This window comes from Marmota flaviventris, chromosome 3 (assembly GCF_047511675.1).
Source record: "Marmota flaviventris isolate mMarFla1 chromosome 3, mMarFla1.hap1, whole genome shotgun sequence".
Lineage (NCBI taxonomy): Eukaryota > Metazoa > Chordata > Mammalia > Rodentia > Sciuridae > Marmota > Marmota flaviventris.
In genome coordinates, this window is record NC_092500.1 from 152,797,838 (window position 1) to 152,808,539 (window position 10,702).

Consider the following 10,702-nt stretch of genomic DNA (forward strand, 5'->3'; position numbering starts at 1 on the left):
TGGATTTTTTTTTCTTATTTCCTCTTTAAAATCCTACTAAGGGTAATATGTATATGTATGAGAGAGAGAAAGCGCACCCGAGAGCAAGCACATATACACGTGTATGTGCATGTGTGTATATATACGTGTGTGTGTGTGTGTGTGTGTGTGTGTGTATTGAACTCAGGGTCATGTTACCACTGAGCTCTATTGCCAATGCTTTTCATATTTTTTCTTTTGAGATAATGTCTAGCTAAGTTACCAAGGCTGGCCTCAAATTTATAATCCTCCAGGCTCAGCCTCCTAAGTTGCTAGGAATTATAGGCATGCACCACCATGCCTGGCAGGGTCATTAGATAGAACAAAATAAATTCATTGACCTATGAAGAAAATAAAGATAAATAATCTTTCTAATTTGCATGGTGTAGTTTCCTCTCAGAATGTCTCCATGACTTTTTATTCAAAATATATTTTATCTTTAAAAGACACTTGGTTGATCTGTTAAATCATACCTGGACAAATGTTTTGTTTTCAAGCTTAGAAAAGTGGATTGTTTTGTTTTATTTTTGTCTAACTAAATTAAAGACCAAGACGAGAAACATACCAAATTTTTCTGAGGAAATTTTCATTTGTTGAAAAAAAAAGAAGAAAGAAGGAAAGAAAAGGCTTTCTTCTTTGCATGGTGGGACAGGAAGGTTGGATTTAATTTAAAATGATTAATGAGATTTTGTCAGGCTCCTTGACTTTACCACCACTGCAGTTTGTCAGTGCAACAACCTGGGAAGCCCGGACGCCACTCTGTCGCCCAAAACCACTCTCCAGGGAAAAAATTAACTGGAAGGACTAGTGCCAGGTACACGTCAATGGCATTGTCTTTCTGGTATTGACAGTTTAAAAGTCTAAATCAGAAATATGTATGTTTGGGGACACACATACCTAAGATATTGTTTTCAGCCTCTTTGCAAGTAGTTAATCACTTTTTAAATTTTTAAGTTGTTGACATTTTGAGAGTACTTGAGACAAAAATCTTGGACAACCTCTAATTTATTTTAAAAATTAAACAAACAAGGAATTTTAGAATCTCAGGTTACTTTGTTGTTTTGTTTTTCATTTAAAGAAATGAAGCACTTGAAATGTAAAATAATTTTCACTTTTGAAAACACTTTAAAAAATATACCTAATTGTAGTCAAGTTTTAAAATTAAGCTATAAAATTGCAATCTGACTTAATACACCCTTTCTTACTTCCTCATGTGTTATGTTTGAAAATAATGACATTATTACCTAAAACCAAATTTCTGAATATGACTAGTTATTAGGTAATAAATGTAATATAAATTTTTGCCCCAGTATTGGCATTATATTCAATACTGGACAATCATTATATTTGATATTTGTATTAACCAAGTATTTTAATTAACCAAGACTAATTAAACAAATTAGACACCAAATACCAATTATCAATACCAAATACAATATCAATACTGAGTTACAACAACATTGTGCAAATTGTTACTTGCATTTGTACCAATTAGCAATAGCAACACAATATCAATATTTATAATTTTATTCAAATAGCTATCCAAAAGAGTTGAGGCATGTGAAACTTCTTCCAACAAAAGCAGAATAGAAAATATCTTGAGGATCTGAAAGATATTCGAGGGCTAATTTTACAGAAAACTGGTAATGTACATTTGTCAGGTTTTATCAAAATGAAAAATGAATAAAGAGTGCCTTCCTGTTGAACAATTTCAAAGTAGTTTTCTGAGTTGAGCGTACATCCCCCAAGGAAAGAGACCTTCAGCCAGAACCAGACTTCCAGTGAATATCCAGTGGAATGGCCTAGAAAATTTCATTAAGGCTGCTGGTTTTATTGATAGAACCCTAACAAGAGCAAAATAGAATAATGTGTATGTAGACCAGTATATTTGTCATCTATCATATGGCCCGCAGTCAGTTTCTCACGAAGCAAATATCACTTTCAACCTTGAAGCCATGAAATAGTTTATTGCATTTCTAAAATTCTCAAAAATCATATTATTCTATTTTCAATGTATGTAAATTTTAGTAGCAATTGCAATTTAGTTGCTGCATTGCATACTTAATATCTAAAAATGGACTTCAAAATATTTGTGTGTTTGCATAAATGTATGTGTGCATGTGTTTAGTACTGGGGATTGAACCCAAAAACAGTCTCTGAGCTACATCCCCAGCCCTTTTAAAATTTTATTTTGATACAGAGTCTCACTAAATTACCAAAGCTGGCCTCCAACTTGCCATCCTTTTGCCTCAGTCTCCTGAGTTGCTAGATGTTATCACCATAGCTGGCTTTGACTGCAAAATCTAATGTAGGTAATAGTGTTTACACAGGGATTCACAATTATTCATTTCACTTCTCTTTGGAGATTTTTACTGTTACTGCAGAAATTGAAAAATAAATATATATTTATTTTCCCTTCCCTTAGTTGATTGTGGAGTTAGGAAAATATTTAGAAGTTTCCAGAATGCCCCATCCCAAAAAAGACTATGGCCATAGTCAATAATAAACCAGAAAAATAAAAATATCCTTGAATGGGACTAAGCTCATATTGGATTAGGTGAAATCCAATGCCTTGTAACAGCTGTCCCCTTGGGGGCATTTATTACCTTGATGAATTTGTGTTGATGCTGGGTCTGGTTCTTGGTTTCAGAAATCTGGTTTTGTCAACTCATCTTAAGCAAATGTATTTTTCATGACATTGATTTTAAATCCAGTACAGAAGGAAATGTTACAGTGATAACCTACTGATCAGTACCCTCTTTATTTACCAGCTTACTGTAGAAAATTGATTGGCAAACATGGAATTAAAGCAAGAGGAGTTACTTGAATCAAATGCTTTGTGCTTTGTGTCAGACTGCAATGGCCAGATGCATTTCTCAGTAGAGGTGATTTTGCACATTTAAAATTGGATAGCCGAAATCACTTTCTACTAGATACTGCCAACATTTGCTTCCATTTTTCAATATTTTATTTTATTCACTACTGGGTATCAAACCCAGGGCCTCAGGCATGATAGGCAAGCATTCTGCCTCTATACTACATACCCAGCCCACAATCCATATTTCTTTTTCTTTTACATTGGTGAGTGGAACAGTGTCTTGTCCTTCCCCTCACCAGTTTTCTTTTTCTTTGACTCAGAATATTTCTAATACTTCCACTAATCACATTAATTTTTTTTTTTTTTGGTACCAGGGATTGAATTCGGGGGCACTTAACCACTGAGTCACATCCCCAGATTCTGTCTCACTGAATTGTTTAGAGCCTTGCTAGGTTGCTGAGGCTGGCGTTAAACTCTTGATCCTCCTGCCTCAGCCTCCTGAGCCACTGGGATTACAGGTGTGCACCACCAAGCCCAGCTAATCACATCAATTTAATACAAACAATATAGCCAACCACATTGTATTCAAGGCCTAAAGTTATTCTTATGCATTTTGTGTTTTTTTTTTCAGTGTCGAAAAAAAATCTCATTTCTCACATACCAAAGTTCTACTGCACATATAATCAAGGTCACTGTAGCACCCAAGTACCTATTACATGGCAATACATTTAAGACATTATTTTACATAACAGTGAAGTTATTTAAACATTCAAATAAATATTTAAAGACGGCCCATGTGCAGTGAAAGAGACAAAAAGGAAGAAAACTGCCCCCATTGTCAAGGGCTTTTATGGGAGGAAGTCAAACATAGCCACATTCAGTCCTAAAATACTTTGTGTATGGCCATAATAATTTTGCAGAGTTCTGTAGGATTTAGGTGATTTCTGGAGAATCATATGACCATTTGTAGGGATCAAGAAAGACACTGACTCCGAAGTACTTTGTGTATGTTACTAACTTAAGTAAACCAGAAGAAAATGTGTTATTTTAATAGGTGTGTTACTAGAGAAGAGATAACTAAAGGCACAGATACAAATGTGGATGGGAGTCATGGAGTAGTGAATTACCTTTGGGAGCTGGAGGGTAAGGTGTGAACAGCAGTTTAGTGAAAGGAAAGACTGGAAAATACAAGTTGGAGAAAGAGTAAGCCATAATAGAAAGTTGACACTTTAATTTTGTAGACAACTGGGGATTTTTCTGATGTGTCATTTCTGATCTGTTTTAAGATCTTTCTAATGCTGATAAAAAATGTAAAGTAGAAATGTAGTCTGAGGAAATCAATGAAGATTGGTAGTTATACACTTTTAATTATGCAAGCAAAATTTGAAGGAAATCTGAACTCCAGCACTGTTATTGGAGTGGAAGGGATAGACGAAAGATTTAAGAGACACTTTCAAAAGTAAACCATCTTGGTGCCCTATTGACTGTTGGACATAAAGAAGAAGGTGTTAAGAATTATTGCAGGGCTACTGAGGATATAGCTCAGTGGTAGATTGCTTGCCTCCATGCTCAAGACCCTGGGTTCAACCCCCAGCACCAAAAACAAACAAAACAACAGCAACAAAAAACATTACTCCAAATAATGCTGCCATCCTAGAAGAAACACAGTTGAAGGCCAAGTTTGCTTGTGTTGGGAGGAAGGTGGTGATGAGAGGATGTAGGTAAGAAAATGGCCAATCAGTTAATGTACATACAGGTGAAAGTATTCAGCAACTAGTTTGTAAATGTAATTAGTACTCAGGCGAGGGATAATGGCTGGTATAATATTTTGAGAGAGTCCTCAACATAAAAACAATAGAATAAATCACAGAAAGAGATGCATATTGATATCATCATAATCACTTAGCACTGTGCATGGCAAACAGTAGGGTCTAAATAAGTATTTGTAGAATGGGCAAATTGATTTTGACAAGTGTTCTCAAAACAAACAACCCAAAATATCCAAGTACTTTAATAACATACCTTGAGAATAAACAAATGCTGCTGTGTCTCAAGTTAAAGAATCTTTCACAATTAATATTTTGAACTAAATAACCAACTTGTTCAGAAAAGTTTCCTCTAGCCAGTCCAAGTCCTTGCCAGGGCATGAGGTGTTCTACTTACTCTTTTACTGTTGCACACTGTGGTGACTATAAATAATGATAATGATCTATATATTTCAGAAGACTAGATGAAAGAACTTTGAATGTGTTTCACCATAAAGAAATGATAAATGTTTGAGGAGCTATGTTTACTTTGAGTTAAACATTGCTTAATATATACACGTATAGAAACAGCACGTGGTTCCCCATTAATATGTACACCTTCTAGTTTTTATGCATCAGTTTTAAAAATAGGGTTGTCGGCGGTAGCTCAGTGATAGTGTGCTTAGCATATGTAAGGCCCTTGATTTAATCCCTAGCACCAAAATAAATACATTTTAATTTTTTAAAAAAAAGGTCAAAAATATTCTTTTGTAGTTAATAGACTGTAACTTACCCTACAATTGGAGTACTCAAAACTGAAACGACACTAAACAAAATTAAATCTTGTACTGGTGATTAAGACACACACAAATCCAATCTTAAATCCCACCTCAGCCCTGGGCTCTGAGTATTTCTCAGAAGCCTGAGAAATTCTGGGTGAGTTGTTTTCATACCTCACTGAGGTTCAGGGTTGCAAAGCATCTTCTGGGATGTGTTTCATTACCCTTGATTTCTTCACCAGGCTGCTGTCTCCTAATACAACCTTAAACCGAGAAAAACAAAATGGTGCTGTTCTCTGGGGTCCACACTATCTTCGAATACACTGTGTCCTAGCAGAAATGGGAAGAGAAGCCATTTCCCTGCAAGCCTGCCTCATAGACTTTGAGGCCTTCCTAACTCTCCTCTGTTGATTCTTCCTGCCTTCGAAGGCTAAGTTTCTCCTTAAGGAGCTTTCCTCTGCAGGCAGAGCTGCCAGACATCTCTGGGTCACCAGCACCACCAATGTGTCAAACAGGCCCACATTCTATTTAGGACCACCCCAGTGCTCCTCGGCCTCTCTGGCCAGGCACCTGCTTCATAATTGGGGGACTATGGAGTTTATTGTCTAAACCAGGACACTTCTGAGAGTGCTAAAATGCTAAACCAGATGGTACTTCAGGACAACATGCATAAACTAAGGATGTATGGTCACCCTACTCAAGACTGTAATACAATGTGATAAATGCAATAATAAAAGTCTAAGCACTTTCGAGTGGAGACATTTTGAATGTAATGCATGCGCCAAAGGGTCAGATTTGTTTCTAACCCAAAACATCTCTAAGTTATTTTCCAGTTGGCATCCATGATAAAAACCACCCTGTTCAGCTGGGAATGTTTGTGTCATGCCACACAGCAGAGTCCTGGATTTGGGAGGAAACAGTTTCAGCATCTTGGAAATGTATTTTGTAACTCAGATTTCCTGTAGGGGAGTTAATTTTGCAGTTTGGTCAATACCATGAGAAACTGAGTCTCAGAAATCTCTGAAAACAATTGTGGAAAGATTTAACTGAAAATAATGATAATGGAATCAAAATTGTAAGTAAAATGTATCACTCTTTGATTATACTTACTCTGCTAAGGGCCTTTATTCCTTAGTTCATTTGGCCTTCACAGATATATTCTAAGGATATAAAGGTGACTTCACTTCTGTGAAACACTTGGTGATCAATTGAAAGCCCTTCTTCAAGACCAACTATGCACCACTTTGCCATTCTGTGAGCTAATAACAAGTGGCTTATTTTCTCATAAGTAGATGTCCTCATGGTGATGTCTCCATGAAAATGATGATGTAATATTAGTCATAGTGGCAGTATTGAGAAGAAAAAGTTCACCAGAAAAAAAAATTTAAGCACAAAAACTCAAAGATTTTATGTTTCAAGTAACATGTAATACAGTATTAACATTTTTGGTCACAAAGCTTTCTACATGGACTATATTTCAACCACGTGTCATGTTTTGTATGATTATTACTATTATTATTTGCAATGCTGGGAATTGAACCCAGGGCTTTGCACGTGTTAGGCAAGTATTCTACAACTAAGCTACATCTCCAGCCCTTGTATGGTTATTATTGTTTGTCCTTTATGTATTTTTTTCTACAATATGACACATTGACTTCATGTTTGTTATAATGTGAGACTTTGCCACAGAATTTTGGGCTCTTTATATTTTGCAAAAAATTAATTGAAATACTCCAGAAAACGGTTGCACAAATAATGAAATCTCTCGATGTACTCCTTAAAATATATGTTGATTTAGTGTTGTCTTATGTATAAGGAAAATACTAAACCTTGAAATGTTTTCTATTTAAAAAAATATGGAGGAATAACTAAGGATGTAGTTTAGTGGTAAAGCACTTGCCTAGCATGCAAGATGCCTTGGGTTTGATTCCTAGCAATGCTATAAATAGATAGATAGATAGATAGATAGATAGATAGATAAGAAGGCCCTATCTCCCACCAAGGTATTCCCATTTCCTTGTCCAAAGTTTTTTTTCTTTTTAAAGTTCTGTGATTGGTTTACTAAGAGCCACTGTCATCTTAGATCTGTGGTAACTGATTTGCAACATAGTAGATGCTTTCACAGTGTTCTCTTCTTAGGTTGTTTTCCTTTGAGTAATATTCAGACCTTCAGATGAAGTTGCACCAACACCAGCAACATTATCATGGCCCTGTAGCCCTGAACTCTCTAGTAAATATAACTCAAAGGTTATTCTCTAGGTTGAACTATGGTAAAAGTTCATGCTTAAATAAAAATTATGTCAAAAAGCAAAAACAAACAAAAAACCTCAAGAGAAGGAAAGTCTAATATCCCATTATAATCTATTCAATTATTTATAATCTTAGTTTCTTTAAAAGTTTTCCTTTTTTCTCCTTTTTAAAATATAAAGTCCATAAGTCTCTTTAGGATTAACTTTGAGGATAATTTGCTATCAGTGGGAATGGATAATAGCTGGTTTCAATTTCTTCAATTTAATAGCACTTTATTACTTAAAACCTTTGAATTGTCCTTTCTTTTGTTTAGACTAACTATAAGTAAAATCCTTCTTCTCCCCATACCCCTGTCCCAGTACTGGGAATGGAACCCATGGGCCTGTGCTTGTTGGGTAACTGCTCTACTACTGAGCTCCATCCCAGGCCTAAAATCGTTTAATAATAAAAATCAAATTAAGAATGGATTTTTCACTAGTAACACCATACCAGTCTCTTTTCTTGACTACATTAAGATCTACAAGTAAATTTTATACACATAATTTCTCTATGAAATACATCATAGTTACTAATAAAGTCATTAATTCAACCATATATGTCAAATATATGTTTGCTATAATTAATTCATGCATTTCCAATGTACCTGAGGATCACTACAGCTAAGGAAAATATGTAAGGAGAAAAATTTCTAAATTATGTACTAAAATGTTAATATTCTACTGTGTCCTGGAGGTGGGGGAGGCGGGAACATGAACTGGGAGGAATTGGAGATAGCATCTTCACTTACAGCAATATTCATCTTCAACATATCATTCTGAGATCTAAAGAACACCCATCTATAAACACAGATCTTGATTTCATATGATAAATAAGCACAGGAAAATATCAAACTCTGCATTTAAAATTTTCTTCAACTATTTCTGCATCCTCTATAAACCATTTATCAAGGAAGGGAAGATTTTAAAAAATCTTTTGGGGAAATCTAGACATAAATAAAGATCCAATTTTATTTGGGGAAAAAATGTCAAAATTGTTTCAAAGAAGAGGTCTGATTAAGGAATTTTAATTCCTCAGTGTAAGGGTGAGGTGGTACTTAAGAGGTTTCTGAAAACAAAATATAAGCATGATTTCATATATGTGTTGATTGATGTGTTTGGCTACTTGTTACCATGGACATACTTCTAAGGTGTTTGCGTTTTGGACACTAACCCCGTCATATTAACAAACCAAAGTGTGAAACCCAAGTTTATCTAGGTAAATTTGGATAAAATTAACCCAAGGCTCCCTGGGCAGTGTACAAAGCCAGATGTACAGAACCTTAGAAAGATTTCTATAATATGCACATCTGGGGGCACAGAGAAATAAGCAGAGGAAATGAGGAAAAATGTTTAAGATAAGCTTGGGGATCTTGCAGATGGGCCTCTGAGGAATACAGCTGGCTCTCCTCTTTCCTAGGAGATGAGTCTCTAGCAAGAAATGATTTGTTAAAATTAAATACAAGAAGTATTCTGACAATTTAGTTATTAACTGTGACAAACAGAGACATTTGTAACAATATATGCTGGAAAATTTCACTCAAGATATGCCCAAAAGCCGCTATTTGCATATTAGCTGCCAGGTTTGCACACTTTGCCACCTAGTGGATCAACTGAAAACTACAGGATTTTCTATCGCTAATGATTAATTTCCACAGTCTTCAGAAAAAGTCCTAACTCCACCTAGGGCAGGTATTAGGTTTATTTTGCTTTTTGGGGATCCTAGAGTAGTGTCTGGATGTTAACAGGCAGTTAATAAATAGCTGTTATATAAATGATGAGCATTCACTAGAGGTGTGCTACACTTAAAGAATATTGTTACAGGGAATATGTAATTGAAAATTAAGTCTCAAAATGTTGTTGCCAAAATGTATTTCCAAACTAAAAGTAAAATTCTGAATTATTTAAAAAGTAAATGGTAGGGTCTATATTCTCATGTTATGGGTGTATCTACATAACTCATTTGGATGTGTCTCTATTGCTTCATGTAGGCAGATAATTCAGATAATTTAATTTAGATAGTGAAAGCCTACCCCTCTTTCATCCCAAATGCTCCTAAATAAAATTAAATCTGCACTGGAATATGTCCTTTCTTCTTTGTCTAAAAATCATTTCTAGGTTTATTCTTGCTTTGGACTGTAGTGTTTGTTATACTCCTCTTTTGCTGCTCAAAATTATGAAACCTTTTAATCTTCTTTTTAAAGAAAAAAATATGCATACACATATATGACTATATGTACATTTTTTTTGTTTTCCGTTTACAGAATAACATTTCATGTTTCTATTTTAGTGAACTAAAGGTGTAAATGACTCAAACATATTTCTTCTGGCATGAAGATTAGTGATTAAAAAAAGCCAAATGATCATTATAATTTTAAGTAGAGTTTTCCTCTAATAAGTGCTTGATTTTTTTTCATAATTCTTTATTAATTAAAAATTTCAAAATATTTATATATTTCCACAAAGATGTAAAGAAGTGTACAGGGAAACCCTCTATCTCCTTAGCTTGTTTCACCAAATTCAGTATCTTGCATGACTACATTACTGAAAATATGGAATGCTTCACAAATTTGCATGTCATCTTTGAGCAGGGGCCATGCTAATCTTCTCTGTATCATTCCAATTTTAGTATATGTGCTGCCAAAGTGAGCGTAAGTGTTCGATTTTTTAGACTTTTTTTTTTAAGAAGAACTTTAAAAATAAAAATATTAGATTATGTTTTAGCACCTTAAAATTTAGACTGGAAAAATTGACTAGATAATCCACCTTAAATTTCTTTCACAGAATTATTTTTCATTCTAAATCAGCCAATAAACAAACAAATAAAACCCCATATACATGACATAATGGTATGCCAACAGTTTGTTAAAAGAACTTATTCTTGTTTTCAAATTAATATGAACTTAAATTGACAATAAAAATACATTTGATAATATATTACTGAGATATAAATTTTATTTTTTATTAGCTGAAACAGTAGCTGTTCATTACATAAAACTCATTTTATATTTCATAGAATTAAAATTCTTCCCAGAGCTCATAGTTTTAAACAAATAT

At 34.4% G+C, this 10,702-nt stretch overlaps 1 non-coding gene across 1 annotated transcript; it reads right to left on the bottom strand.

Moving 5' to 3' along the window:
- Positions 1-10,191: 10,191 nt before the first annotated feature.
- LOC114085930 (U6 spliceosomal RNA) lies at positions 10,192-10,298 on the bottom strand. Its single transcript, XR_003581576.1, has one exon. It is a non-coding gene; the product is annotated as a U6 spliceosomal RNA (small nuclear RNA).
- Between the last annotated feature and the right edge of the window lie 404 nt (positions 10,299-10,702).